The 27,733-nt window shown below is 38.5% G+C and overlaps 1 long non-coding RNA gene across 2 annotated transcripts; it reads left to right on the top strand.

The window, feature by feature from the left end:
• On the top strand, positions 1-26,831 carry LOC121109868. Of its 2 annotated transcripts, none has more exons than XR_005857619.1 (8): positions 1-70; positions 7,617-7,712; positions 11,667-11,746; positions 14,956-15,091; positions 21,579-21,664; positions 23,171-23,330; positions 23,935-24,129; positions 25,363-26,831. It is a non-coding gene; the product is annotated as an uncharacterized LOC121109868 (long non-coding RNA). The 2 variants fall into 2 exon arrangements; XR_005857620.2 differs by lacking the exon at positions 1-70 and adding an exon at positions 3,537-4,442.
• The last annotated feature ends 902 nt before the right edge of the window (positions 26,832-27,733 follow it).

The raw sequence follows: 27,733 nt of genomic DNA, 5'->3' as shown, positions 1-27,733 counted from the left end.
TCTTTGCATTCTGATACAATGAAAGGATATAGAGATGAAGTAGCGAGAGGAAGCTGGTAATAAAGTTCAGGTGAGTGATGTTTTTGATACACCAGTGATGTTTTTAATGTATTTCTTACTGTGGTCAAAAACAAACAAAAACTATTACTAACAAACAAGAAACCAGCCAATGGTAACAAATGCACTCCTCCCTATTGCAGAAAGTCATTAAAATGCCTTCAGTAGAATGTGCTTCTGAATGTTCTATCTTTGAGATTGTTTGAGACTAAACTCTGGAAAGCTGAATACTACCCTTGTGTCCACCGGGTTTTTCTTTTCTTTAGATCGTAAGTTCAATTATGTACTCAATATCTTCCTAAAACTCTGCATCTTTTTTGCTTTCAAGATTTGATTTTCAGTTTAAGGCCAATAAATCTCTTAAAATAACTGAATTTCTCTGGAAAAAGCCTCAACTTCATTAAACAGCATGATGTCATTCTGATGGGAATCAATATAAGAAATGCCCTAAAAAAATCACCAAATCACGTAAAGGAGAAGATCCCCAGTGGTCCTGCTGGTGGCTCCCCAGCAAATTCAATAGTAACTCCCACATGTTCAGTGTGGTTACACTGGAGTAAATTTGTAAAGTTAGCATACTGATTGATAATATAAGGAGCAAAGCTCTGCCTTTCTTTGGAGTATGTGGATTCAGCTGACCTTTGTGTCTCAGGTGCTTTGAGTTGTGAGAGTTCCACTGCTTTTAAGAGCATGCCTTATTCCATTATGAAAATAAGTTGAATTAAGGTTAAATTGTGTAAAACATTGCCCTTCCAGAATCTTTTTAGCTGTGCAGGTGAGAAGTCAATATTTCAAAGTAAAAACATAAGTGCTTTTGCAGAGGCCAAGATTTATTATGAGTAAATTATGGTGTGACCTCCATCACATTGCAGCCTAGGAGCCCTGCTTGTAAACCAAGCCCTCTGCTGTACAAAGGGAAGAAACTAGACTGTGCTTTGCCACCAGGGTATGCTATGAAGAGAATATTTTATGAAAGCTGGCACATGCAGTAGCCAGTTTGTGGAGTGGTTTTCTGTGATTTCCATTGAGTAATTTATAGCAAAAGGAATACCATTTAATTTTTTTCAGATTCACAATAGTAAAACAGTTTAATCTTTTTGAAAGTAAAGTGATAACCTCTTATTATTCATGATTAGTTCTGAGTATTGAAAGACATTATTTCACCTAAGTTATTAAGTAGAGAGTTCAGAGAAACAAAAGACTGTTGGAAATAATAGGGAATTGAGGTGAAGTTCACTGATATATTTAATCTTGAAAACCATATCTGTGTTCCTCTATGCTGCAATGAGAGTACAAGTTAGCACTTGGCTAAAGCTGATCGAAGTCCCTGCTCTTGAAAGATTGGTATGCCTTCGTCCTCTCCTCAGCCTTTGTTTCAGCGGCATTGTTGTGCAGGGGGCAGTCAGCTGCCAACTCTTGTATTTTTGGTGTTTTCTTTTCTTCCTCAAAGAATGAGGCTTATTGCTGTATCAGTGATCTGATGTGACTTGCTGCAAGGCCTTAGCGTAGCTACTGTTGACACAAATGTTCAGCCAATGTCTGAGGAAAAGCATGGGGTGGGCAAGAATGCCTCTTTGGTGATAACCTGCCTCCAGATTCCTATCTGCTTCAATCCTGCCAGAATGTTTGTCATGACAGGCTGCAAGAATTGGCAGTTTGCTTACTTAGCCAACTATCAATATTGACTAACAGGGTAGTCCAGCGTTTCTGCTATGGAAACCTCTTTGCACCCTTTTCCCACCTGTAGGACACAGTGTTGGTTCTTGACCAACAGTGGGGGATCAGTGCCCGTGAAGATGTGCAGACAAGGCATGTTTCAGACTCCCAGAAGCTGTTTGTTTGCCATACTGTGAGGAAGCAGGTGTGGGCCAGCACCACTGCATGCTCCTGTTGCACTATGAGGACATGGTTTAGGACCAGACCAAGTTGCCCCAAGATCAATTCCTTCCCGTGACTGTCAGGTATGACCTGACCATACCTCTCCATGGGACAGTGCATATCTGGACAAAGAAGAAAAAGTTGGTAACACTTATGATACAACGCTAAGATATGGCAGTGTTGGACACAAGACACTATGCAGACCAAGGATGGTGCTCTACAGTGATACAGGTGCTTTTCTGCCACATGTACATTGAAACAAGTCTGACAGCAATGGGGAGCCCATAGCTCTTTTTACCCAGCCTGATAAATCTCTCATTAACATGACAAAAACAAATGGCATATTTCTATCCTAAATTAAACTGGCAAGTTTAAAGCCTCTGCAATAAAGGCCGTTCATTATCTTTGGCAGCAAGCTTAATCCAAATATACATGTAAAACAACAGCTATTATGTTACTCTTATAGACATCTAAGCTGTCAATAAGAGTATCTGTAGTATCTGTTTTCTCGCTTATGAATGCCTGTCAGATATGGCATGAAGTGAATATGGCAAAGCAGAGTGCTAAGGTAACTTTTAATAACGAGTGCCATGACAATTATAGCTGCAAGGGCAGTGCACTGGTTCACTGCCCTTTGAAGACCGGTCCTTGATTTGACATTTTGGAGAGTGTGATCTTTCTTTTCTTACTTCCCTTCCCAAATGTTTCATCCCTTGCTTAGCTGTAAGGCAGAGAGAAGCTTTGAAAATGGGTCTTCCACCATCTGCTCACTGAAAAACCAAATAAAGGAAATATGCCACCAATTTTCTGCTCTGAGCTGGTCAGAAACTTTTTATTTTTAGGAAAAAAAAAAAAACAAAAAAAAAAACAGAGAGGTGTCTAGAATGGAGTTTGTGGTTGAGTGTTTTTTCCTAGGGGAACGTGTTACTAAAATCCATGGTACTGGGCTGGGGGTTGGAGATCTTAGTGGATCATTTTTCCTGGTTACTCTGAATAGCTCTGTGTATGAATCATGTGGGACACTTTGGATGCTTGAACCTTAGTGCTAGCAGTTGTATATCAAAACTAACAGTGTGGACTCTGCTGCTCTGCTAGGGGAGATACCTCTATGCTCTATGCTGAAAGCTCTTTGTGGGCTTCACTCTCTAAAGGCTGAGTTTCCCAATTAGTGTTGCTAAGTTTTCACAGTTAGCAAATAGAACAGTTAATTGGAAATCAGAGGCTAAAAGCATAGGGCAGCTTGCATTGTGCTCTAAGCTGATAAAACAAATGTATGTATGTCTCATTTTAAGGAGACATTTTGTTTGCTTTTCAGAATGAGTCATCAAATATAGCTGATGTTCTTTTCAGCATCAGTGTTGTGTGAGACCAAAAAGTATAGTCAAATAACAGATCCTATCTTCTCTTGGATCAGATAAAGAGCTAATCATAAGGTACTGAAGTTATGTTCCAAGTAACAATGTTGTTTAGTGTGATTTTTTTTTTTCCTTATCCTCCCCCCTCTCCTGGTGGTATTTCTGTATACGAAGTAATTCTTTCTAAACCTAGAGATACAAAGAAAATGTTTGCATTCTCTGTCAGGAATATGAGGAGAAGGAAAAAGAGACTTGCAAGGAGAGCTTTTTGAATTTTTCCAATATCTATGTGGCAGGTAAGGTTAAATTAAATTGTATCTTAATTTCTTATTACATCATTTCTTGAATGTTGCTGAGAATTTCCATTCTTTGTCTTTACTCTGAGGAAGATCTCCCAGCCGTGAATAACACACTGTGAAGCACCTCAGGCAGATTCCTTAGTGACTGGCATCGCATCTGGCCACAGATGAAGAGTGAAGGACACCAAACATTAAAACCTCTTTCCCCAGCCTCTGTGCATTATTGCTCTTTGCAATTTGGCTGAGTCTCTCTTTGGCTGTGGTAGAGGGCCAGCAGAGAGCTACTGCTTTCTTTTTCATCCCTGTTAGCTTCACCTGCTGGAAGATGGCCACTGAGCAATTTGACCTTTGCTCGTGGTTCAGGGTTGTAGTCTGTAGCACTACTTATGCCAGAAGCAAGAAGCATAGCCTACCTATCTATGTTGCAAAAGCAGTTGTGTTTGAAGGCTCAGCCTTTGTTTTTCTTAGTGTTTTGTTATATCGCTATTCCTGTTTGATTGTCTGTGAAATGGATGCACAGGAAGAAACTGCAAGACATTCAGTCATTGGAGCAGTCTCTAACCAGTCTTTCTGAGCACTGATATAGCTGAACTCTTCCTACATACTTCTGTCTCACAGATCCAGATGTTCTTCTCACTTCTGTTTAGATTTGTTACCTGAGAAGAATGACAAAGACTTCCACAGAGCACTTCTTGCTTGAGCTGACAGATCTTGAGCTACGTGATGAGAGCTTACAATGGAAAAAAAAAAAGTCATTGACTTCCACTGCATCCACTAGCTTCCAGAAGGCTTGGAAGGGTTCAACCTGGTATGTCTTACCAGATAGAGACCCTGGAAGAAAGACTTTTTGTTTGTAAGTAAACCTTAAAATGTGGAGTGCAAACAAGTGATGAAGCAAAAAAAAAGTGCGTGTCTCAGTCGTGTGATTTCACAGATAGATGAAACGCTACTTTGTTTGTGGACTGAATTCTATCTGTATGAAGAATCTGATGTTGCATGGTATGTATTTTGTGGCAGTTTGCGTATTTTCAGTAATATTCATAATGTTTGGGAAAGGCTCTGTAGCTATGGTTGCATTTCAAGGGAAGAGTTGTAGTAGTGCAGTTCTGTATTGTGGTCTTAGTATGGTCATTGAAGAAAAATAGATTCCTAATTATAGGAGCCTATTCTTAGAGCAGTCATCTAACTATTTTTTATTTAAATAATTTTGGTATGTATGTATAAATGAAGGAAGAAAATGCCCCTCTTACTCCTTTATAATAGCAACACTTTTTGAAACAGAAATTATTTTGCAGGACTGGATTATTTTTCCTGCTCACCCGCAGCTCCCCCTTCATTTAGACATCATTTGAGATGCTTACCTAACCTCCATTTTTTTTATTATTTTTTCCTATATTTTTAGCTGATTTTTGCTGTATTTACAGAGGAATAAAGTGCAGCAGGACTGTCCTGGAAGTAGAAGAATGCATCTGAACAAAATCAGTTGGCTTTGTCAAGAAATTCAAGGCCATCTGAAGTTCTAGCTCTAAAGATATGTTTCTCAACATCTGCCAAAAAGAAAGTTTAGCAAATGTTTATGTGATGTAGAAAATAAATGCAGTGGGTTAGTAGAAAAAAAATTATTTCCAATTCAAAGTTTGATAGATGTTTGCCCTAAAGTCCTTTTCTCTTTTTTTCTTTTTTTAGCTACATGGAGTGATCATGAATAAAGGTAGATTTTTGCCAAAGATATTTTGGTAGGGTTAAGGGCTGAAAATACAGTTTTTGGGAAGTGAGAAAAAGCTAAGAACGGAGCAAGAGTGATCTTGGGAGAATTAGCAGAAATGTTCTACTTGAGGAAAAGGAAATAGTGCTATTAAAATGCATAAATAAAAGGAAGCATTAAATTGAAGTCTTTAAGAAAAGAAATCATGAGGTTAATGAGAAGTGCTTCTGCAGTTGCTAATGGAAACTTCTGATGGCTGCAGGCTTAGCTTAGGATGTTCTGTCCCATCTGTAATTATATTGTCTGTTCTCAGGCACATACCTTAGTGGTGGTTTGTAAGGTACTGCAGTGGAAGGCATTGTATTTTTACTTGTGAGGAGAAGCTCTTTGAGATTCTGGAATAAAGCTGTATTTTCATGGAGTAGCTGGTGGTTTTTCAGCCTCAATAAACAGTGTTCCCGCTCCTGTTTCCCAATCAGAACATCTGTTTATTTCTTTAGCATGTGTACAAAAAGTGGAACAAATCAGAGCAGAGAAGCTGCTCTCATTTGGGTAGGTGGGGGAAAAAAAGTGAGCAGTATATGACTGATAATTCTATCTTCTCTAAGACAGTGACTTGGTCATTTTTCTCTAGCCATATTACCTTGCCTGCATTAATTCCCTAGTGTCAGACATATGTAGTTTATATTTGGAGGACTTCTTTGTTGTTTTGCTTGTGTTTTTTTTTTTTTTTTGCTAAGGACTGAAAATGTCTGACAGCCTCCTTTAATAAGCTGTGCTATCATTTGCAGGGGAAAAATGTGAGTAGTGTCGTATGGTGTGTGAGCCCCCATTTTTCATTTCTGATGTTTGTGATTAAATTAAACATGTATTTGGCTTCATCAGAGATAGCAAAGCTATTCTTTATAATTAATTTGAGGACCATTTGGACAGTCTGACATGCAAACGTATTTTATTGCTTATTAGCCTATACTTTTGTGCTGTAGTCAAACTTGGCCATGGAGCTGGGGGTGAGTGGGGAGAGTACAATCACCCAGAATTCTGTCTGCAGTTTCAGAGTTCTTTCTTGCATTAAAAGTCAGCTTCTGATTTCTGTTCTCCAAGAAAAAAAACATATTGCTTCTTGTGACCTAAAGGTTGGTATTATTCTGGTCTGGTTTTCAGTTTAGGTGGTGGTCCAATATATTAACCAAGCCTGGTGAGATTATAATAATTACTGACTTTGGGCAAAAGTGAGTTACTCAACGTGTAAAAGCTTTGCACCATTTGATAGCTTGCATGCAATGTTCATCATCTTTACATGGCTCACACTGCTCTAACAGGTGAAAAAAAATACAAATTCTTACCTGAAAACAGATCTATGGCAAAGGTGCTTATAGGGTATAGCTATGCACTTTTGCTTAGTACTAGAGTCCAAGGGAATCTTTTCTGCTTTTCTTTCAACTGAACTTTCCTATAAGATTTCTAACTTTCAATTATTTTAAAATATATGGTTACAGTCAACTCAGTTTATTTAATACAGATTTAGAAGGCATGACACTGAAACACTTTTTTCTAGTTAAACCAAAGACCATAAGACAACAGTCCTATAAATTTAATTCAGTGTGGTGTACTATCCATTCCTTTAACAGAGACAGAAAACTGCCTGTAAGCCTTTCTCAGTCATGTGCCTATGTGACTCGATATAGTTAAGCCAGCTTGTTTAGAACTCTATGGGGAAGTGGGCTTCTACTGTACAGCATTGCCCATGTCTGAAATTGGTCCTGCCTGTCCCACAAATCAGTTCTGGTTATAGAATTCATAACTCTCTCTGTAAGAGGCATCAGGTAGCTGTTAAATGCCCTAGCTTCACATAATTTGTCAGGATTGCAATTTTTTCCTTAAATCACCAGCTGATGCTTTAGGGATATGATAGCTATGCAGTATCACAGTAATCCGTTCAGAATGTCTTGAATGCAGCGGTGTAGAACAAAGACTGCCACACAGTCCAGTGTTAACTTACAGCACATGAAACTTCAGATATGATTAAACTGTGGAATGTTCGTGGTGCTGTAGTATAGAGTTTACACGTGCACAGATCAAGTAAGTCTAGTAACAAAAAATGAGAGTGAGTTTTTAGAAGCACCACTGACTGGACAGTAAACACTTCATATTTTTAGCTATTAGAAATGCAGCATCTTTGCCTTGCTACTGAAAGGCAAATGCTAGTGCTCCACGGTCTTTAAAATCTCCTTTTAATTTTCTCCTGCATCAGGAAATGTTTTTAACATAAGCTGTTCCTTTCTCAAAATGTTTCTATGTTTATATTTACATGTGAAACAGCTCCTCTGCTCCCAAACATGGAATGGATTATTCTGGAGAAAATTAATGAAAATGTTGGATGGAGGGGAATTTGAAGCAGATGCATATCTTTCCCTGGTAAGTAGAGCAAAGTAATTATCCTGTTTGTAGGTTGTGTCAGTCTATGAATTCTTCCAGCCCTACTGAATGGACTCTTTTAACTTGAATCAGGTTCTTGAGGAGGATGTGTCTTTGGAGAGAGTGAAAGAGCTCGTATCAAGATAAGCAGTAACTTGAATTATAGTCTTAATCCCAATGCAAACAGCAATGGAACTGTGTTGATGTCAGATAATTTGAGTTATATATTTTCAAAAACTTATTTTAACACCTAAATTGTGACAATTGAAGTATACCAGAAAATATGGTGAAATTATTATATCACCCTATATATAATATATATGAAACATTTCCAGGTTTGGAGTGGGACTGTTGTGGTTTAACCTGTCAGCAACTCAGTACCACACACTATGGGAAGTTGAAATGCCCTTACTTCTGTGCAGCACTGCTCAGCAACAACTGAAACATCAGTTTGTTATCAACATTGTTTCTCTCCCAAAGACAAAACATAGCATTATACCAGACACTGAAGAAAATCAATTCTGTCCCAGCTGCAACCAGGATAAGGATCATATCAAATCTCTCCAGTATCTTACTGGCTCAGCACAAGTCTTTCCCTGAGGTCAAAAATACAGGCATGGCTGAGCTGCCACAAGTTGTGCTGTTTCTGAACACATTTCACCACAATAAGGCTTCAGAATGCAATGCAGTGTCAGTGAGGAATGCCATGATGCCTATGCTAGAGTACAGCCTGTGACTTCTGAAAAACACCAAATGCTATTGCAAGGGAAAAATATTCTTAATGATGTAGGAACTTCTACCCAACATTTGAGCCAGTGGTGCTGTGTACTTCTTAGTCACTTGGATTGTGATGTTTGCAGGATGTAGATGTGGACATTAAGTACCTTATCTTTTACATGATCCTTAGATTGTATCATATAGAGTATGGGAGAGCATGGTCTTTGTAAGCAATTAATCTAGTAGCCAGTGTTTCCTGAAGGCAGACCCCTGATTGAGGATCTTTCTGCTTACTACTGTGAGGAATTGAAGGAGCAATATTATTCTGCTGTCCCTTTCAGTGAACAAGCTGGGCTCAAGGAGGACACAGACTGAGTTCTTGTTTGTTGCTGTTCTTTCTCTCCTGGTCAGTGTAACTTTGACATTTTGAAGGAGCAGTTAAACAGAAGAGTTATCCTTCAGACAAAACCAAGTGTGTCTCCCTTTCTTCACAAATGAGAATGTCATCGAGTAGCTTTTTGTTTGAATTAAATATTTCATTTCAGTAAAACAGAAGAGCTAATAATGTATTTTATTTTCTGTTCCAGCTCAAAGACCTAAAGGTCCTTCAAAACTCAAATTGTTTTTAACCAAAAGAATTCATAGCAGAATTGAGTAAGAGTGTTGTCTTCAATTTTTTTTTTTCCCATGCGAATAATAAGCAACAGCTGGGACTGTTTTGATACCACCCTGTGGTATCACTTAGTCTTCTTTTTTTAATAATGAAGCCACCTCTGCTCATCATGTTTGGTAGGAGAAGCACTCAGCCCTTTGTGATGGAGAAGTTTGGAAAGCACAGCTCACCTTTGTCAGGGATGAAAACGGGTTAGCACAAGAGCAAGCTGCCCCCACTTGGCACTGAGCTGCCAGGGCACTGCCTTCACTGATGGTTAGGGCATGGAAGGATTTGTGCAATACAGCAATGCCGTCTGTGTGTGTAAAAGCTGGGATCTCAATAGAATTGTCAAAAATTGATGATGTGTCCTCAAACATGAGGAGCTTTTCCTCTTTATAGTCAAGGATACAAATACCCTAACAAAAGCAATTGAGAATAGCTCAGATAAATTTATTTGTCTTACACAGACCCCCTAATGTTTGATGTGAGAAGCACTAAGTAGTTAAACACCTCAGTGCTCTCACCTCAGGCTTTGGGACTAACCATAGCTCAATCAAGCATACGGTAGGAAACCATGATGCAGATGTTGTATTGCTGCTGCAAATTTAATGTTTAATGATATTCAGTGGGTATATGATAGTCTTGCTTGGTTATATCATAATAAATTACAAGTAACATTACAAAATTGCTTCTGCCTTCTGAATTACTGAGAGAAATTGGTTAGTAAATTGCTGAGTACCGTACTTCTAGCTAATTATCATTAAGTGTGTATGCATATGTATGCACATACACACACAAGGCCTTTTTATCAGAACTCAATATGAAACCATCTGAGGAAAACCTGCTAGCTTCCTATATGGCGTAGTACAGAGTGACTCAACTGAATGCACTACAAAATAGTGAAGGTAGCTATGCCTATCAGGAATGCTTTGTTGTATGTAGTATGCCTTTGGTTCTGTTTCCTAGTGGGAATCTCACTTTATAAAATGAACTTTGGATGTCTTTAATGAAGTTCACTGTCCAAAAAAAAAATTGATTTTACTTGGGTCTTACCCTATCCAGTTAAGAGTAAATAAATGACTGTTTTACCTGGGGAAAAATGGGAAAAAAGGCATTGAACACTTCTAGAACAGATCCCCAGCCACATTGTTTGCTGTAGGAGACTATGCTCTTTCATGTGAGTCAAGGTTGAAGAAAATATTTTGGATTAAGGGGTTTTGGTGTTCTTCCCTTCTTCTTCTGTGCAATGAGTAATAAACTGCTCATTTCAGTTCACTTCACATTTCATTTCAGGAAATGTGAAGAAGAAAATGTGAGAGAAGAGATTTCTCTTTTCTTGGCCCAGCCTTTCCAGGGCTGTGATAATTTTCTAGCTTCTCCTACCTGCAACACATTGGTTTTGAGAGATGGAAGAAGCCCAAGCATTTGGTGTGGGGTGAGAGGCCATTGCTCATATCACAGGCCTCCTCCATACTGTGCAGATGGAGCGCAAGACTTGTCCCTACTTCCCCAGCCACCTCAGCCCTAGCAAAGGGATCTGGATACCCTGGAGCAGGTGGTGGGAAATGGCCTCCTGGATGGCCATGGCTGGCATCTATCATCTGAACTTCTGTCCAAGCATACACTGTCATTTTAGACATCTGCTGTACTGTTTGGAAGCCTTAGAAGTAGATACCTAGAGGTAGAATCTGATACTTAATCTCTGTTATATTTAAAGAGCAATCAGGAGAATAAATCACTGTTCTATTCCTTGTTCTTTTTCTTTCATATCCACATTTGATAGAAAGCAAAAATTATTCCATCTGATTCGGAGACAGGAATACTGAAAATCAAAAGACAGGTTGTTGCTTTCACTTATTTTTCATGTTAATGTTGATTTGACTCTGGCAGTACTATCTGAAATCTGGCATTGTTAACTCACATCAAATTGTCATTGATAATGATTCTAAAAGACAAAGCAGGATATATGTACATATATATACATTCCCTCAGGAAATAATAAAATAGCTGAAAATCTATTTTTGAAGGCAGTGCATAATGTCTGCTAATTCATGTCAAATTCTGGCCTATGTTTTAGCCTTTTTTCTCCAAATGGAAGAAAATATGAAATGCTTCACTTTAATAGTTTATTGCTTTGTTTTTTAAACTATTTTGACTCTGGCTTGCAGTTAAACTATTTCAAAAAATGGCTTAAGAATTATTATATTACTTGATGCTTAAATATTTCATTTTGGGTAGATCTGAAGTGAGGAGTTCTGTTGTAATTGTTCAGCTGTTTTCTCCATTACTGAAACACCTCTATATGTGTTTGGAGGAAGAGCCAAGAAAGCTCAGAATAAGCTTTTTGGTTACATTACCACCACAGCAGGAATGGGATCCACATTTATAAACATACTTAGCAACTTATGTTTTTTTTTTCAATAGTTTCTGGTAAAAATAATAAAATAATAATAATAATGTAAGTTTTCTGGTGGATAATACTTAAGTTGTGTCCTATGGACGCTACTTTGGCAGTCCTGTAGATAAACTGCCATGTATTTTTGTTTTGATTCTGTTTTGAAAGACAACTCTTTTTTTTCCAGACCACACTGAAGTGAAATAGGAATAGCAGAAATGGGAAGAGTTGGAATAATACAGAAAAAATTACTGAATAATTATAGAGGTAAGTTCTGCTAGAGATGCAAGGAAAGCTGAATGCTTTGAAGATCTTTTGCGCTCATGTTTATAATCTTGTACCACTTTCATGGTTACATCAAATGTAGTCAGTGTTACTGTTGGCACCACAGTTGATGGAGCCTTCAGTCCCTTTCTGGCATTGGAAATGTGTGAGAAGCAAGGCTTAGTGCTCAGCCTAGCATCAAAACAGAGCAAAATCAGTTCTTTGGTATTCTTTCGAGATTTCTACTAGTTTGTATAGTTGGCCTTATCTTGTGCTGTAAAGTTTAAGTACCTCCAGTGTTGTTTCCTGTACCAGAACCATCATAGAGTTGAGGAGCTTTCCTTTTCAGCTCTTGTCAAAAGAGTAAAGAGAGACGTGCTCCTGGGAACCTCCTTGAGACCAGTATCAAAAACACAAACTACTCAAAAAGGGGATAAAATGGATGTATGTATTTCATGGATTGCTAGGCACACAAAAAGCATTATTTTATTAGGAAATACCTAAAAAGGTGATGCCTTTGAGCCTGGTTCCAGATTTCAGAAAACTTCTGGAAAACAACAACAACAACAACAACAACAAACCTGCTGCTCTTTTGACAGCAAAGCTTGCTTGCCACGTTAAAGTCTTACAGGCACAATATACACTAGTAAAAATTATGTCATCCCTTGTGCTGCAAAGTACCTTAGTACAACTTGTAAAGTTGAGTTTGTCTGAGGGTTTTTTTTAAGGGAGAAGTGAACACACAGCAGAAAGGTATAAATTTAGGGTGTGTTAGTTACTTTTCAGTATTTTCTTATGCAAAATAATTCTTCCAGCACTCAAAATGGAGTAGCTTTCAAAATGCAGCAAGCAACTTCTCATGCAGATCCCTAGAGTCCACACAGGGAACATGCCTTCCATTGTTTTGATTAATTACCAGTTGGGATTCTGAACTCTAAATATTTATGTTCAACATTAATATTGTATGGCAAAGGCACTCAATGTATCTATGAGAAACTGTTATGAGACGTAAACTGGTTTGCTTATTTAGTGGTTAGATTTATCTAGGAAGGTACTGTCATTCTTAGCCACAGGAGTAACAGGAAAGCTGATATCTTAAAGCTAAAATTAAATACCTGAAAAACAGATATGGAAAAGCGATCATTTCTAACATCACATTATTTTTATTCATGTTTGCCTCTTAATTTTTGTAGTTTTAAGCCAGAGACATTCTCTCGTTGCTTCATTACGTTTTATTTCTCTTCAGTTGATGGAGGTGTGGCTTTGAACAAGGAGAGATTTTAGTCTTCTTTCTTCCCCTTTAAAGCTCCAGTTGGAAAGAGAGAAAATGACTATTCCTAGTTATCTGCACATATATGATTAAAAAATTATATATATACTTATATATAAAGCATGCATTGTTTTACTAGGGTCTTCTATGTCCTTGTAAGCAGATGTGTGCAGGCTATCTGTTCCAGTCAGAACATACATGTGTCTTTGTTGGCTATAAATACCAATACGTCATCCAAATGCCTCTTTATGCATTTTTTTTATATCCAAAATAGTGCTGGTGGTAGAACTCGAGTACTGTGATCAGTCTGGGGCCCTGCACTAAACAGAGGGCACTGAGGCCCTGAAACATTTCAGAGAAGGGCAACAAAACTGGCGAAGGGTTTGGAGCACAAGTCTTATAAGGAGCAGCTGAGGGAATTAGGATTGTTCAGTCTGGAGAAGAGGAGGCTCAGGGGAGACTTTATAGCTCTCTACAACTGCCTAAAAGGAGGTTGTGGTGTTATGGGGGTTGGTCTCTTCTCCTGGGTAACAGCTATAGAATGGGAAGGAACAGCCTCAAGTTGCACCAAAGGAGGTTCAGATCGGATAGTAGGAAAATCTTCTCCAAAAGAGTGATGTGGCACTGGAACAGGCTGCACAGGGAGATGAGTCACTGTCCCTTGGAGGTGTTCAAGAAATGTGTAGATTTGGCACTGTGTATAAAGGTGGAGTAAGAGATATTGGTGGAAGGTGGATGGCTGGATTACATAATCCTAGAGGTCGTTTCCTTAATGATTCTGTGATTCTATGGGGAGGGGGAAAGGAGGAACTGCAGGTAGCAATGAAACTGAAAAATACTGCTGTCCCAGATCTGTGAATCAAGGCGACACCCATCAATTGCTGTATGATCTTACTGTGACTTTTGTACTAGAATAGTGTCCTTCACTTTAGTCAACTTAGTACTGACTGATAGACTGTCTGTGAGAGGCACGTGAACTTTGTTGGTTAATGCTCTTTAAAACCTGTATTGCCATTGCTTTGTACCACCTGCGTAAGTTCATGTGAATGATGCTGAGTTCTCTCAGCTTCTGTTTTTCTCAGCTTTATGTCAGCAATAGTACACATTTCTAGCTGTATAGCCTTGTTTTCCAAACATTTCCAACCTCTAAAGTAAGTTTAAAATGTGTTCCTTTCCTTGAATAGGTGTTGTTGGTTTTCCTTTTCCAATCATTCTGTTTCTGTATGGAATTTGTATTTTATTTAGAATACAGTAGCCACTCTTTTCAAATTAGATAAATACATGTCAGATATGAAGTAGTGCACACTTTCAAAGAGGCTGACATAGTAAATGTAAGATGTAAAATGTGCACAGTTGTTTTTTGTACTTAATCACAATGACAACTATTGTGACAAAGTACATTTAAAAAAAAATGTAGTTCTGATCTAATCTTCCTTTTTCTACACTGAAGAGACAAGCAATCATGTTGTATTGTGATCTATAGTAAGATCAAGCTACTTTGAAATTTCCCATTTTTTTGATTTATATTTCATGAAAACAAGTTGGATATGTAGAAGAAACAAGAAGTCCTTCAAGTAAGGAATAAGGCCAAGTTCTAAAACTCTAAAATCTAACAGTATTGTATTAGCAAATGAAGTAGACTTGCATTAATCACTAAATGTGGAATTATATTATCAGTTCAAAAGCAAAAGCGAAGTGGATATACATCACTGGCAATCTAGGGTGGCTAGATTCCTTATAAATTTTGTGCTGTTTCAATTACAAAAGCAACAATTATTAAAGAATTGGTATTATTTCATAACAGCTTTATACTTTCAAAAAGCTACGGCTGGCATATTCTAGCCTGGTATATTCTGCACAAGTCAGACCAGTGTAACCTATAATTTTCTATCAATGTAGTTATCTCTGTGTAACACACAGTGAATGTTTTTTGTTGCTCTAGCCTCTCCTCTAAATGTGATGATATTCAAGAGGGAACAGTGGGCTTTGAGAGTCTTATCAGCAGATTCATTGATCTTGCTTTGTACCTTTACCGGGATCCATATTCAAGAGAACTTCAAGATTGTATTTAATACAAGGTACGTATGGATTAATTGAATATCATTCTAATCTCTGGTCTCTACATATCATCTTAATACTTCTCAAATACTCTGTACTCTTTGTTAGAAGTATAACTTGTATAACTAACTGTATTACTTTCTTATTTCTTGTTTAATTGAAGCAGGAATTTTCCACTTAACATCAGTCATCCTGTACCGTTAAGAAGATTCCTGCTGGTAGCATGTATTTCTTGAAGAAACAAAATACTGTTAACTCTTCCTTTTTTTCATCAAACATCCTTAGAATTGCGACAATAGGTAGCAAACCAGACTAGAATATCAATTGCTTTTAATGCCTAGCTGGGAGTTCATTGAGTGCAGCTTAGGAATTAAACTGATGAGGCGTTGACTAGAACCTCTTGTAGTTATCTGTCAAAGCAGTATAAAACCAAATAATTTGTTAGTGTTTACTTATTTGGAAAGGACTGAATTGAAAAGAAAACTTAAAAATATGGTCTTGTTTTTGTTGATGTTCTGAATGATTTGTTTTTAGAATGCTGGCACTTTAGTGATTCTATGATTCTATGAATAAATAATGGAGATTCAGGACTGCTTTCTGTGTGACGTTGTGCTCTTGGGCCTCACGGCAGGTAATGACAGAACAGCTAAACATCTGCTTTAATGTTCTTCTATGTAAGGATTATTGTACTCAGTATTTTCCAGGATACAGTTCTAATAGATGAAAAATTCTGTAGAAAACAAGCACAATGAGGGTAACAGGTGGTACTGATCTGTTGTAATTATTAGCTTTGGTCAGTAGGTAAATTCTCCAGATACAGAATAGAATTCCTGGAAAATGTATGTTACTCAGTGTGAATCATGTGGGTACTACTCAACATATGGTCAAGTCTCAGAGTTCAGACTGAAGAGCAGAAGCTTTTTTTTATATGATTTGGGCTTTCCTAAGCGTGGAAAGAAACTTCTTTTCTTTTTGAAGCCTGAATTCACAAACGTGTGCCTTTGGTACATCCCAGAAGGTCTGAAAGGAATGCCAAATGGGCCAGAGTGGAATAAATTACTTCATCAGGTAATGTTTCTAGCATTATTCTGTCAATGTAGAGGATGCTAAGGAAGTAAGTGGTAATTCTGAACAGAATGACCTCTTTTTGCTTGAATGTAACGAGCCTTCAAATGTAAGTGTTTGGGTTAAACGTGAAGAGTAACAGTGTCAGAAGCAGGACAGGCAAATCCTAAGACAAAGTAAATAAAAACTTGTAAACTTATATTCTAAATAAAATGATGAAACAGTTTTTAAAGTTTTTATGATAGTGGAGAGGTTTGCTTTAATACCACAGAGGTAGCACAAATCTCTGTATGTGTTATATCAACACTAGCAAAACTGTGATGTGTTGATACAGCTAGTCTTCTGTAACTTGTCCTGTGTTGCTGCCTGAGACACCTAGCCATTACCATGCTGAGTTTGGGGCACTATCATCACTCCCAGAGCAGTCATAATGATGCCTGAATGAGCTATATCCCCCTGTGGTGGTCTGCAAATGCAGGATGAAGGCAATCTACGACTGCCTTCTGTGGTGCTTTGGTAGAGTCAGGAAGGAGTGGAGGGATTTTTATATCATTTCTACATTGATGGGATCAGGAGGAGTCTGTCTGTAAGACCAGGCAGGGAAGTAGAGGTAGTAGTGGAGAAAGTGATCTCTTACTATAGTGGGTGGGTGTGGTGCCTCCCTTATTTATTTAGCCAATATGAAAACTTCTTATTGGGATTTGGAACTAATAAGGAAACGAACATTCATCTGACTTGTCATAGGACTGTAATATTGAAATATTACTACTGAAAATGTTAGTCACATCAAATATTCATCAGATAATCCTCAGAATGAAGTACTTGCATTAATCCTCTATCAAATGATTTCAAATCCAGGGCCTTGCTGTCTTTCTGTGTCATGATTATTTCCACCCTTTTCTCCCACTTTCTTCAAACCAAAGTCTTTCTGGCTTCAGTAAAGACCATATGACATTGGTAACTACAGTCAAAGTAATGCATTGATCTTCTCTCAACAAATCCTTTCTTCAGTTGGACACTTTCCTATGAAATATTCTGATCTGGGTTGAACTCTATGCTAGATTATATTGTGAAGCCAGATACAGAAGAGAAGGAAGCTTTTTGTCGTCTTTGTTTCTGGGGGAAAAGGCATTAAGCACACTCATTCTGATTCTGTATTAAGATTGCTCCCAAGATCAAACCACAGATAATAGAAGAACGAATGGCAATATTAGCTACCGGCCTCAAGGTTACAAAGCTGATTTTTTTCAGAGTGGTTTTCTCTAAACCAGCAATGAGGAAAACAGATTATGACTTCTTCCTTGAAGAAGCTGAGATATTTGGCAAGATGTCCAGTAATTAATCTCTTTATGTTGAAGCATCTAAATATAGAAGAAGATTCCTATCTTAGCTGATCTATCCTATCTGCATCACTCATTTTTGATTAGAAATTGCCATTGGTATATGCTAGAAGAAGCACTGAGACTTTCACAGCATTGGTTTACATGTGAAATTCTTTACTACTTCACAAAGCCCAAATGATAGGATAAGTGGGAATGGCTTTAAACTAATAGAGGGGAAATTCAGGTTAGATGTTAGGAAGAAATTTTTCACTCAGAGTGGTGAGGCACTGGCACAGGTGGCACACGCTGTTCAGAGAAGGTGTGGATGTCCCATCAAGTCCAGGTTGGCTGGGGCACTGGGCAGCCTGATCTGGTGGGTGGCAGCCCTGCCCAGGGCAGGAGGTTCGAACTGAGTGGGCTTTGTGATCCCTTCCAACCTAAATCATTCTATGATTCTCCTTGATACTGAAATTGAGCTTCATGTTTTATTTGGGTACAGTAGCTGGAACAGAGTACTCTGGAAATGGCATTCCCTCTCCTGTCAGCAAAGTAGGTAGAACAGAGTCATAGCCAGAGAGGTCTTGAATTGCAGCTTTCTTTTTTATGGTCAAGAGGAAGCTTTGAAATTATGCTTGCCAGTCTGATTGTTTTAGTGCTCTTGGTTGCTTTCTGCTGCACTGCATCACATCTTTGTGGGAAATGTTTTTGCATCTCCTTAGTAGTTTGAGTACTTATTTCTGCCATGTTTTGTGATGTATTCACATGCTCTCATTTGCATTTTATGTCTGCAGTACTGACTGAGTTCTGTAGCTTGTTATATATCTGCGTTCCTACATTAAAAAGTATTCAGACTTCCCTCAATGGTTATTCAATTTGTTGTTCATTCTACAGGAGGTCTCAGCTTTGTGTATTATGTAGATGAGCAAAAGTATGCCATTTTAAAGCTCCTAAGGGGGGATGAGACTTATTCCACAGGGTTTAGGGATATTACTGTTATCTTTATGTAGCATTAGAAAGGCCAAAGTTGGCTGTGAGTCCCCTTTTGCATATTTCCTTTCAAGACAGATGTGGCCACCTGGAGGCAACTCAGTGAAGGCAAGAGGAAAAAATAAATTTATCTTGCAATGTATATCTGGATATTTCTCCTCAAGCTTGTATATTTCACTGATTTAGGCTCATCAGAGAAGAATATGATGGCTGCTCTATAGAGCATTCCATGTATTTCCAGTATTGCCTCTCCAAAGAGATGCAAATTGTTCTTATTTCTCATGAAATCTGATAGGTAAGTATTGGAGTACAGTGTTTTCTGCTGTACAGTGATGTGATTTCTATGTACAGATGGATTGCTGCTTTGAATCTCCTAATATTGAAGTTATTAAAAATGTTATTTCTCTTTCAAACTTGTTTCCATTCTCGTAAGCAGTGGTGTGTGTATGATCCTGTAGTATGCAGACACTGTTGAAATTACAAAATGTTCTGTAAATAAACAATAAAACTGAATGTTAACATGATGGTAACAGTTACAACCCGGAATAACCTACTCCATTCCCTGAGCACTGTTGTAACTGTTCTTCAAATTGGTTTTCTAGGCTCATTTTAACTTATTTCATTAATGCAGTTTTTACTGCATCCTGTGAGACATGATACCAGCACGATGTGGTTCTCACCCATTAGGTGCTATTTTTCTTTTAGCTTCTTGAGATTGGTGCAGCTTCTGATAATACCCCTACCTTCTTTTTACTAATCTATTTATTTGCGCTTTAACAACAAGAGAACAAATTAAATATACTGAAATAAACATACAAAACAAAGCTAGTCTAAGTTAGATTCCGTAGTGAAATATGCCTGAAAGCTCGAGGAGACAGATCACTCAAGAACTGGAAAAATATTATGACATCTCTTCAAAAAGAGAGGCAAAGGGTTTTTCAGGGGTCACTTCAATTTCTACAGGACAGTTTGCTCATTAATTTGTATATTCAGAATGCAAAGAAAAATATCATTTGTGTGATGTGGGTTAGCAACAGTAATGAAAGATCACTGAAGTTATTTTAAAACTGCTGACTCTCTTAAAAACATGTAATGATTTGTGAAAATTGTAGCAAAGGGTAATAGTATTAAGCAAAGTCTTTTAGTACCCTTTCATCTGTCATCCTTAGGTTATTCAAACTGCAGTAGTGAATAGTAAAAGGAAAAGAAGAGAAGCTTTATAGCCTCATGGCAATTTTTAGTACTGTATATAGAAAGAATTGTATGGTCTTTAAATGTTTATTCAAGTCTTCACCCAGCTTCATCTCTGTCAGGATGCTATCAGCTTTCCTTCTCTTTCGGCATTTCCTCTTCAGTAGTAGCATCTGCCCTTCTGCATCACTATTTCCTTCCCTCTCTGCCTCCTGCTTCTGTCTTTTCCTTCCCACCTTCTCCACGCGATACTCTTGCCCAATACAAGTGTTTGTGCCTCACATGAACCCCAGTGCCACTTTCAGTGCTGTCAGTGAAGGCAGACCCCAACTGCCCCATAATGCTTCTGAGTGGAGAAAGATCCTCTTATCTCACTGCTTTGATAAGACCATCTCCTTTTAGGCACCATCATGGTCTAGAGGGAGATTGCCATATTAAAGGGTGTTTATTTTACCGTACACATTTGTGTTCTGTCCTTGAAAAGATGTTTAATGTTTTTAAGCCCTCCCCATACTCTGTCTGAGGTGATTCTGAGCAGCTTTAGTTATCACTGTTTGGCACTCCAGAATATGCAAGACAAAATTAGCTGTTCAAAGAACTACCCAATGAGTGCTGTCATCACCATAGCACATTTTATTACTGTACGTTATTAAGATGTGAAAAGCTTCCAAACTGTTACTTTATTCCTTGAATTAGCATCCAAGTAGATTTCATTTGTTCCCAAATACCAATTGGAAAATAGTAAGTGGATCCCATTTCATCTCTGCCTCTAAGTAGGCTCATTAATTTCAGCAGGGTAGGACTAAGAAATGTCCTGTTCAGAAAAGTGATACATGCTGTTTAAAAACCTGTGAAAGATTTTGTCTACTCACTGAGAGTCTTAACATAATTATTCTTCTTTTGGTCCATTTATGTGAAATGTTGCAATGCTTCCTGTAAGAAAACTAATTCAGCTCTCCTGTAATTCAGTGCATTGGATCTAATTTATTTCTTTCGAAACCCTGCATTGTCAGTAATATCTTAAGTTTCTACTATGATTTTCTGCTTAGTTAAATTAGTCTAACAATAAAAATGGGAACGTGTCATTTCATACTCATTTCAAGTGGAAAAAAAAAGAGAAGAAGAAAAAGAGTAATTTGAGCTATTGGCAGAATACATGCCATGACTTTAGATGAATAGAAACACTTGTTTTCAGTCACTGAAAGCAGTCATAAAACTAGATTGCAGCTCAAACTTCAAAAGTGAATGACGGTTTTAGGTACTTTTGATTTGGGATATCTTTGAAGCTTAATTCTTAGCACATTTAGAAAAGAAAGGTGTTTTAAAACATATCAACTTTGATACTCTATATGTGTCTTGCATTATTAATGATTCTAGGAAATGTATGTTTACATTATCAAGGGACAAGTTTTCTAGCAATTAATTGTCAAGAGAATTCCTGCTTGTTCTTGTGGGAAGTGCCAATGGATGTGAAGATAGCAGGCCACAAGCAGGTGTGGGAAGGTAGGGGATCCTGGCTGTCAAATGTAAGTCATCCTGGTTCCAAAAATGACATTGTCATGATGTGAACCTGACCAGAGGCAATCTTGAACTAAGCAATAAACTCTTGCTCTCGCTGGACTAGCCAACAGGGAGTCATTCCTCAGTTGTCCATCATACGCAGGCTCTCATCTCTTGTCTTTCTCAGCAGTTTCTGCTGAGTTGCAGGGAGGGAGCTTGCAATTATGAAAACTTTGTGTTTTATTCCTCAGAAACATAGAAAATAAGATTAGAAAGATCAATCATCTCTATGTCCTTTCATTCAATTGTCTTATGGCAATTGTTCCCATGTAACCATTGAGCTCTCTAGTTTCACCTGCCTCAAGCTTATGCTCTTATAGCTGATAAATAGGAAATCCCAGAGACTTTATTAGAAACTACTTTTGTATATCTTGTCTTTCAGAGTTTTTGAGAAGAACTTGCCTCTGTTCCAGAATTTCTGGAAGACTAACTTGGAGTTTAATACATCTTTTGTCTGCTGAGATTCTTGTAAGTACCTTCTAATGTTTCTGGAGTAAACGTATACCTGACTTTATTAATTACAGGCTTTCTGGTATTTAGGGATCTTTCTGGAAATGGAGTGTAGGAACTGTAGTTGCTGAAGAAATTCTGAAAACCCCACCTATTTTTTCCAATGATTACTTTATTTTTTTTAAAGAAAGATAGTAAGCATGACTTGAAGTTTTAATATAGGAATACAATTTTCTCTGCTATTGTAAAGTAGTTAAGGAACAATTTCCAGTGAGTGGTTTAATTTTGCTGGCTTGTTCATCAATAATGACTCTATGCTTTCACACTGTTGATCTAACCATCTGATAGTAATTACATTACTCTACATAGCAGTCTCTAAGACATTACAGTGCAACTCTCACAGGCTGAAACAAAGCAGTTCTGGAATAAAATTATAACTGTGACATAAAACATTAATGGAGATAGAGGACTTTTCTCTGGTATTTCTCATGTGTCTCCAGAAAGGCTTTGGATTGCCAAACAAAATGAAGCTGTTAGTGAGTTTGTTTAACTTTCAGTTAGTCTGTTTTAGTAGATGTGTTGTTTAAATAATAATAAAAAGCAGTGTAATTAGCTTTCATAGCTGTAAATGTCTTCTACTTTATTTACTCCTTGCTAGAATTATCTTGAAAAGAAAAGGGTCAGCTCTCTGAACTCCCTGTATTGTGCAGATACTATTTAATCTCCTCATTTAGCAACTGTTGCTTCTGTCACACTCCCAGCTCATTGAGGGCATGACTGAGCCATTAATGGGGTGCTTATGACAATCTTCATTTCTTCTTGGAACCTCATTTGAGAGAGCATATTCTGTTTTCAACTACTTTGCTGGACAAGGCAGGAGAGGTGAGAAATCTTTCCCTGTCATTTCAAGAAATGAAGTCTGAATCCTCCTGACCTCCAGCTCAGTGCAACAGGCACCAAAGCTCCGTATGCCTGCAGAGTCCCGTAATGCTGCCGTTGCTACATGGCAGTAGTGTCCCATGGTGATCACTGACGAGGACAAGCTGTGTTCATACTGGAGAACCTACAGGATCACAGTCCTGCAAAATGCTCCATTTTCTATGCAAGGTGCTTAAAGCTGTTGACTCCTACAGCTGATTTTTAATTCTGATCTTTATGTCTGTCTGTAGGTAATGAGATATTTTCAAATGCTTCACAGAAAGAGCTCGGTCAGCATATAAAGGTTAGCCAGATAAAGATGGGCTATTGCATAAGAAATCAAACTTAGAAGAAGGTTAACAGAATTATTAAAAGTCACCCAAATTAAGACATAATGATGGCTACAGTGTAGTGATATTCCTGCACATCTAAAATTCTGCAATACATATATGGCTCACATGGAGACAGTGAGCCTATTATTTCAGTAATAATCAAATTGAATTTCAGAGAACCTCATTTAACCCGAGTCTGGATAAAACTGATGGAAAACATCAGGACAGCATCACTGTCTCTCATTCCACCTTCCCTCTTCTTTTGCACAAACAGGTTGGGTGCTGAAGTCTTCACCTCTGTCAGACAATACTGTCAACAGTGTTTAACCTCTGGCTCCATGGGAGTACACTGCAGTACTCCTGTTAGCAGATATTAGAATGACAGTTCTTCACATGGGCAGCTAAGAAGATCTTGCATTGTTTCCCTTTCTCCTGTGCGTAAAGAACAGTGGATGTAAATGTATACGTATGCATATATAAATGAATATACATCTGTGCATATGTACGTGTGTGAATATAAAGAAGAAACGCTTATTAACAAAACTGGTGATTTTTTTTCCCAAAGTTTTACATCATTACATTTTTCTTTTTGAAGGGCTTCGAATTTTTTATTATTATTATTATTATTTTTGCTTTGTTTTAATGCCTTAAATTGACCTGATAAATGTTTTGGATGGGCTGAAGAATAAAATGAGAGTGCAATGACGGTTATGTTAATAGGCACACATCCCTGATCTAAACTCACTTCTTTTCCACCTAGCTCCTTCTTTTGTGTGTGTGTGAATGTGATAGGTGCAGAAAACCTCCTGCTAGCTTAAACATGTGGCATGGCATGATTCTGTTCTGCGTTAGTATTATAACCCATGCAAAATGATCTATTTATTTTAGTATTTGTGTTTTATTTCTGTAACTCCACCTACAGCTATTCCTGTAGGTTGTTTTTTTTTTTTTTTTTTAATGCTAATCCGCCGGTAAATCAGACTGAGGAATTTTAAGCATCTTCCCTGACCATGTATCATTTGGGGCGATTTCCTACAGGCAGAAAGCGGCTGGCAGAGCTCACGCCTTTACTTAAGGGAAGGCTCGGCACAGAAATGCTCCGAAGACTGGATGCTGCTCTTCTTGCAAGCTTCCACTTGGGGGCACAGGCGGTTCACTCTTGCAAACCTCTCCGTCGGGCTGCAGGAGGAAGAAAACCTGCTAAGTTTAGTTCAGGCAACTCCTATAAAGTAGGTATGGGACTGGAAGGTGTGCAAGGATCCTCTTGGATCCCTGCCTGTGCTTTTTGGACACTCCAGCTTCTACCTGTAGATTCAGCATACTGATCATAGAATGGCCTGGGTTGAAAAGGACCACAATGATCATCGAGTTTCAACCCCCCGCTATGTGCAAGGTAACCAACCAGTAGACCAGGCTGCCCAGAGCCACATCAAGCCTGGACTTGGGATGCTCAGGGATGGGGCATCCACAACCTCCTTGGGCAACCTGTTCCCTTGTGTCACCACCCACTGTGTGAAAAACTTCTTCCTAATATCCAACCTAAACCTCCCCTGTCCCAGTTTAAAACCATTCCCCCTTGTCCTATCACTATCCACCCTTGTAAACAGCAGCTCCCCTTCCTGTTTATACACTCCTTTCTTGAGGAAAGTTGGGTTTCAAAAAGTATTCTTGGCATTGGTTTCTACATAGGCGAATTTTCACATCTCCTTGTTCAAGTGGTTGGTTGTGATTTAATCTGGCAGGTGGCTGAGCACCACACAGTTGTTCACTCACTCCCCTACTCCCAGTGGGGTGGAGGAGAGAACTGGGGAGGGGTGGGGGGTGGGAAGCAAAGTAGAACTCATGGCTGGAGTTGAAACTATTTATACTAAGGTAGAGAAAAGGAAAAGGATAACAGTTATGATCATATATATATGAAAAAATATATATGTGTGTGTATATAAAACGCTATATGACACCAGACACTGAAGAAAACAGAGCAGCTAGAGAGCATCCTCATTCTTGTTTCATCAGCCGTGAAATGTTAATGAGCCTAATAATGTGAAATATTGGTGGCTAAGGGGTCATTTTTCCTTCCAGGAGAGCCCTTCAAGGGTTAAGAAGTTGAAAGTGTTTTTTAACTGTTAACACATAAATAGTTGAATCAATCAAACTGCTCTGATTTTGAAATATTGTTCTGTTACATTTTTTTCCCCAGTATAAATGCCCTGAAATAGATGATCTATAGATAAGAAGACAGGAAAATAAAAAAATTCCTTCTGAAACTGAGATACAGTGACACGCTATTTTTTTCCTTTAAAAAAATAAACACAACTGTTTAATCTAGAGACTCATTAAATGTCATCTTTTTCCCATTACAAATTCTGACAATTCTATTTAAAGTGTTTTGGTAGCAGATATCTGACCAGCTCTTCTTAACTGACACTGAGTCAATTCAAGATTCCCTTGTATTTCTGATCCTCACAGAACCTTAACAAGCACGGATGTTTCTGGCACCTCTCTACATGTGGGATATGTTGCACCTCCAGAGCATGCTGTTCTGCCTGACACCTTGGTACCCAGAAGGAATTACGACTTACATGGACGTGTATGCCAAGCTTCATTTTTTGACTGGTGAGCTGATGAATTATGGCATGTATCCACTTTATAAGAGACATAGTGCTTGATAAATGGGAAGGAAGTCCCTTGATTTCCTCACTTTGCCCACCATGATGCACAATAAAAATTACACCCCTTGAACTTTCATGGACTTAAGTTTGCCTCCAGAAATCAGAGTGAAGGAACCCCTTGGAAATGATCTGCCTCTGGCTGCACAGCCCCAGGGAGTGCATCTGCTCCCATTGCAGGCTGGCAGACCCCTAAGAGTGGCTGAGTTACCATCCTGCATGTTGGGTATTCCCCTGGCATGCACTCAGAAAATCTGAAGAACTCAAAGAAAATAATCCATGGACTGTGAGCAGTGTGAAGAGGCTTGCCCAGTAAGCCTGGAGCAAGTTTCTACCATCAAGATAACCTGTTCAGCCTCCTCTGGTTCCTGAAGTGCCCTTGTGGGAAAGTGCTGCCAGTGTTACTGTTTTCCTGCTGAGACTGATGGAGTTGGAGACAGCATCTGTGAAATGAAATTACAGCTCTCAATGCTTTCTACTTCATCTTGAGGAGATTTCAAGAGATACCGTGTAACCACTTTCAGTAATTTTTAATCCACTTGCTACTGTGGAAATTAATTAAGAGATTATGAAAACAGTGGTGTTTAGGGATGTCAGCTTGAGTCATGCTTCCAGCATGAGTTCATGCTCAGACTACCTAACAAAAGCAATGAGATCCACTGTGCCTTCTGAAGCGAAGAACTCAGTATTAAACAGTTGGAAGGCTTTAATAAGAGAACAGTAAGTATGTAATGGTGATGTCTTGAGTTTCTGTATAGGCAACTAAAATGTCTGGAATTACCATTGAGGTGAATGTGGCAATTAGAGTTTGGACAACATTGTTTTGTTTGGAGTCATCATGAAAGGAGAGGCAAGTTGCATCACCTCACTGTTCACATTTTATGACACGTATAATTCACTTAGGGACCTGGGTTCCAGCTGCTATGAAATGTAAAATAATCAAAGAGAACCTCTTTCTAAACTGAAGTAGTCCAAGAGAACAGTGTTCTCTAGAGTACCTCACCCACGAAGAGGAGGTTCAGGTTAGTAGGCCAGAAGAGCCTCAAGGTGCTCTGTGGTCCCGTGTCTGACCTAAAGGGCTGGCCGGTTGGTGCTTGACTTTACACAACTGCTCTTCTTGATACTGCTATGACAACTAAATATTTTCTGGTGGCAATTCCACCAATGAGTGAAGTCAGGAGAATATTGTTTTAATCTGATTTTATACTGTGTAGTAACTATGCCATATTCAATATGAATTTATTTAAATAAAAGATATGTACACGCTTACAGCAATTGCCAGGAAGTGAGGGCAACCCACAGATTGATGTAACAGCTGAAAGATAGTCTGGGATGTTTAAAGGTAAGAATGCTTGAAATGGCTCAACTCTTACTTTGTCACATTCAGAAGGAAATTTGTGAAAACTAATGCAGAAGGGAAGAGGAGTGAAAGGAAATGGCTATCAAGACAGCTGAAGGCCTTTATTTACAGTTAAGTTAAATAGTTCAACCACCCTGGACCATATCCAGAGAAGGGCAGCAAAGCTGTAAAGAGTCTGGAGCACAAGTCTTATGGGGAACAGCTGAGGGAACTGGGATTGTTCAGTCTGGAGAAGAGGAGGCTCACAGGAGACCTTATCATTCTCTACAACTGCCTGAAAGGAAATTGTGGTGAGGTGGGAGATGGCCTCTTCTCCCAGGTAACAGCAATTGAATGAGAGGGAATGGATTTAAGTTGTGCCAGGTGAGGTTCAGGTTGGATAGTAGGAAAATTTTCTTCTCAGAAAGAGTGGTGAGGCGTTGGAGTGGGCTGTCCAAGGATGTGGTGGAGTCATCATCCCTGGAGGTGTTCAAGAAACGTGTAGATGTGACACTGAGGGACATGGTCTAAGGCATTCATAGGCAGGGGTTTATGGGTTGATGGTTGGAATCAACTGTCTTATTGGTCTTTCCAACCTTAATGATTCTGTGGTTCTGTGATTTAAACTCTCCTTTCTGGGTGTCCACGGAGGGAGCAGGAGGGTGGGAAGGTGAGAGGTGCGAGTGGTTCAGCTGATAAGAGGCCTTGTTTCCCACAGTGACTATGTGAGAAAACTGTTCAGAGAACTAAGAAATCTTGCTTCTACACAGCTTTAACTGTTGTGAATCAGTTTACTTGATGTGAACCAGTTTACTTGATGGAAGTATGGAAA

The sequence above is a fragment of the Gallus gallus genome, chromosome 2, assembly GCF_016699485.2.
Source record: "Gallus gallus isolate bGalGal1 chromosome 2, bGalGal1.mat.broiler.GRCg7b, whole genome shotgun sequence".
NCBI classification, from domain to species: Eukaryota; Metazoa; Chordata; class Aves; order Galliformes; family Phasianidae; genus Gallus; species Gallus gallus.
Note: the sequence above shows the minus strand (reverse complement) of the source record. Positions and strands in the feature narration are given on the sequence as shown.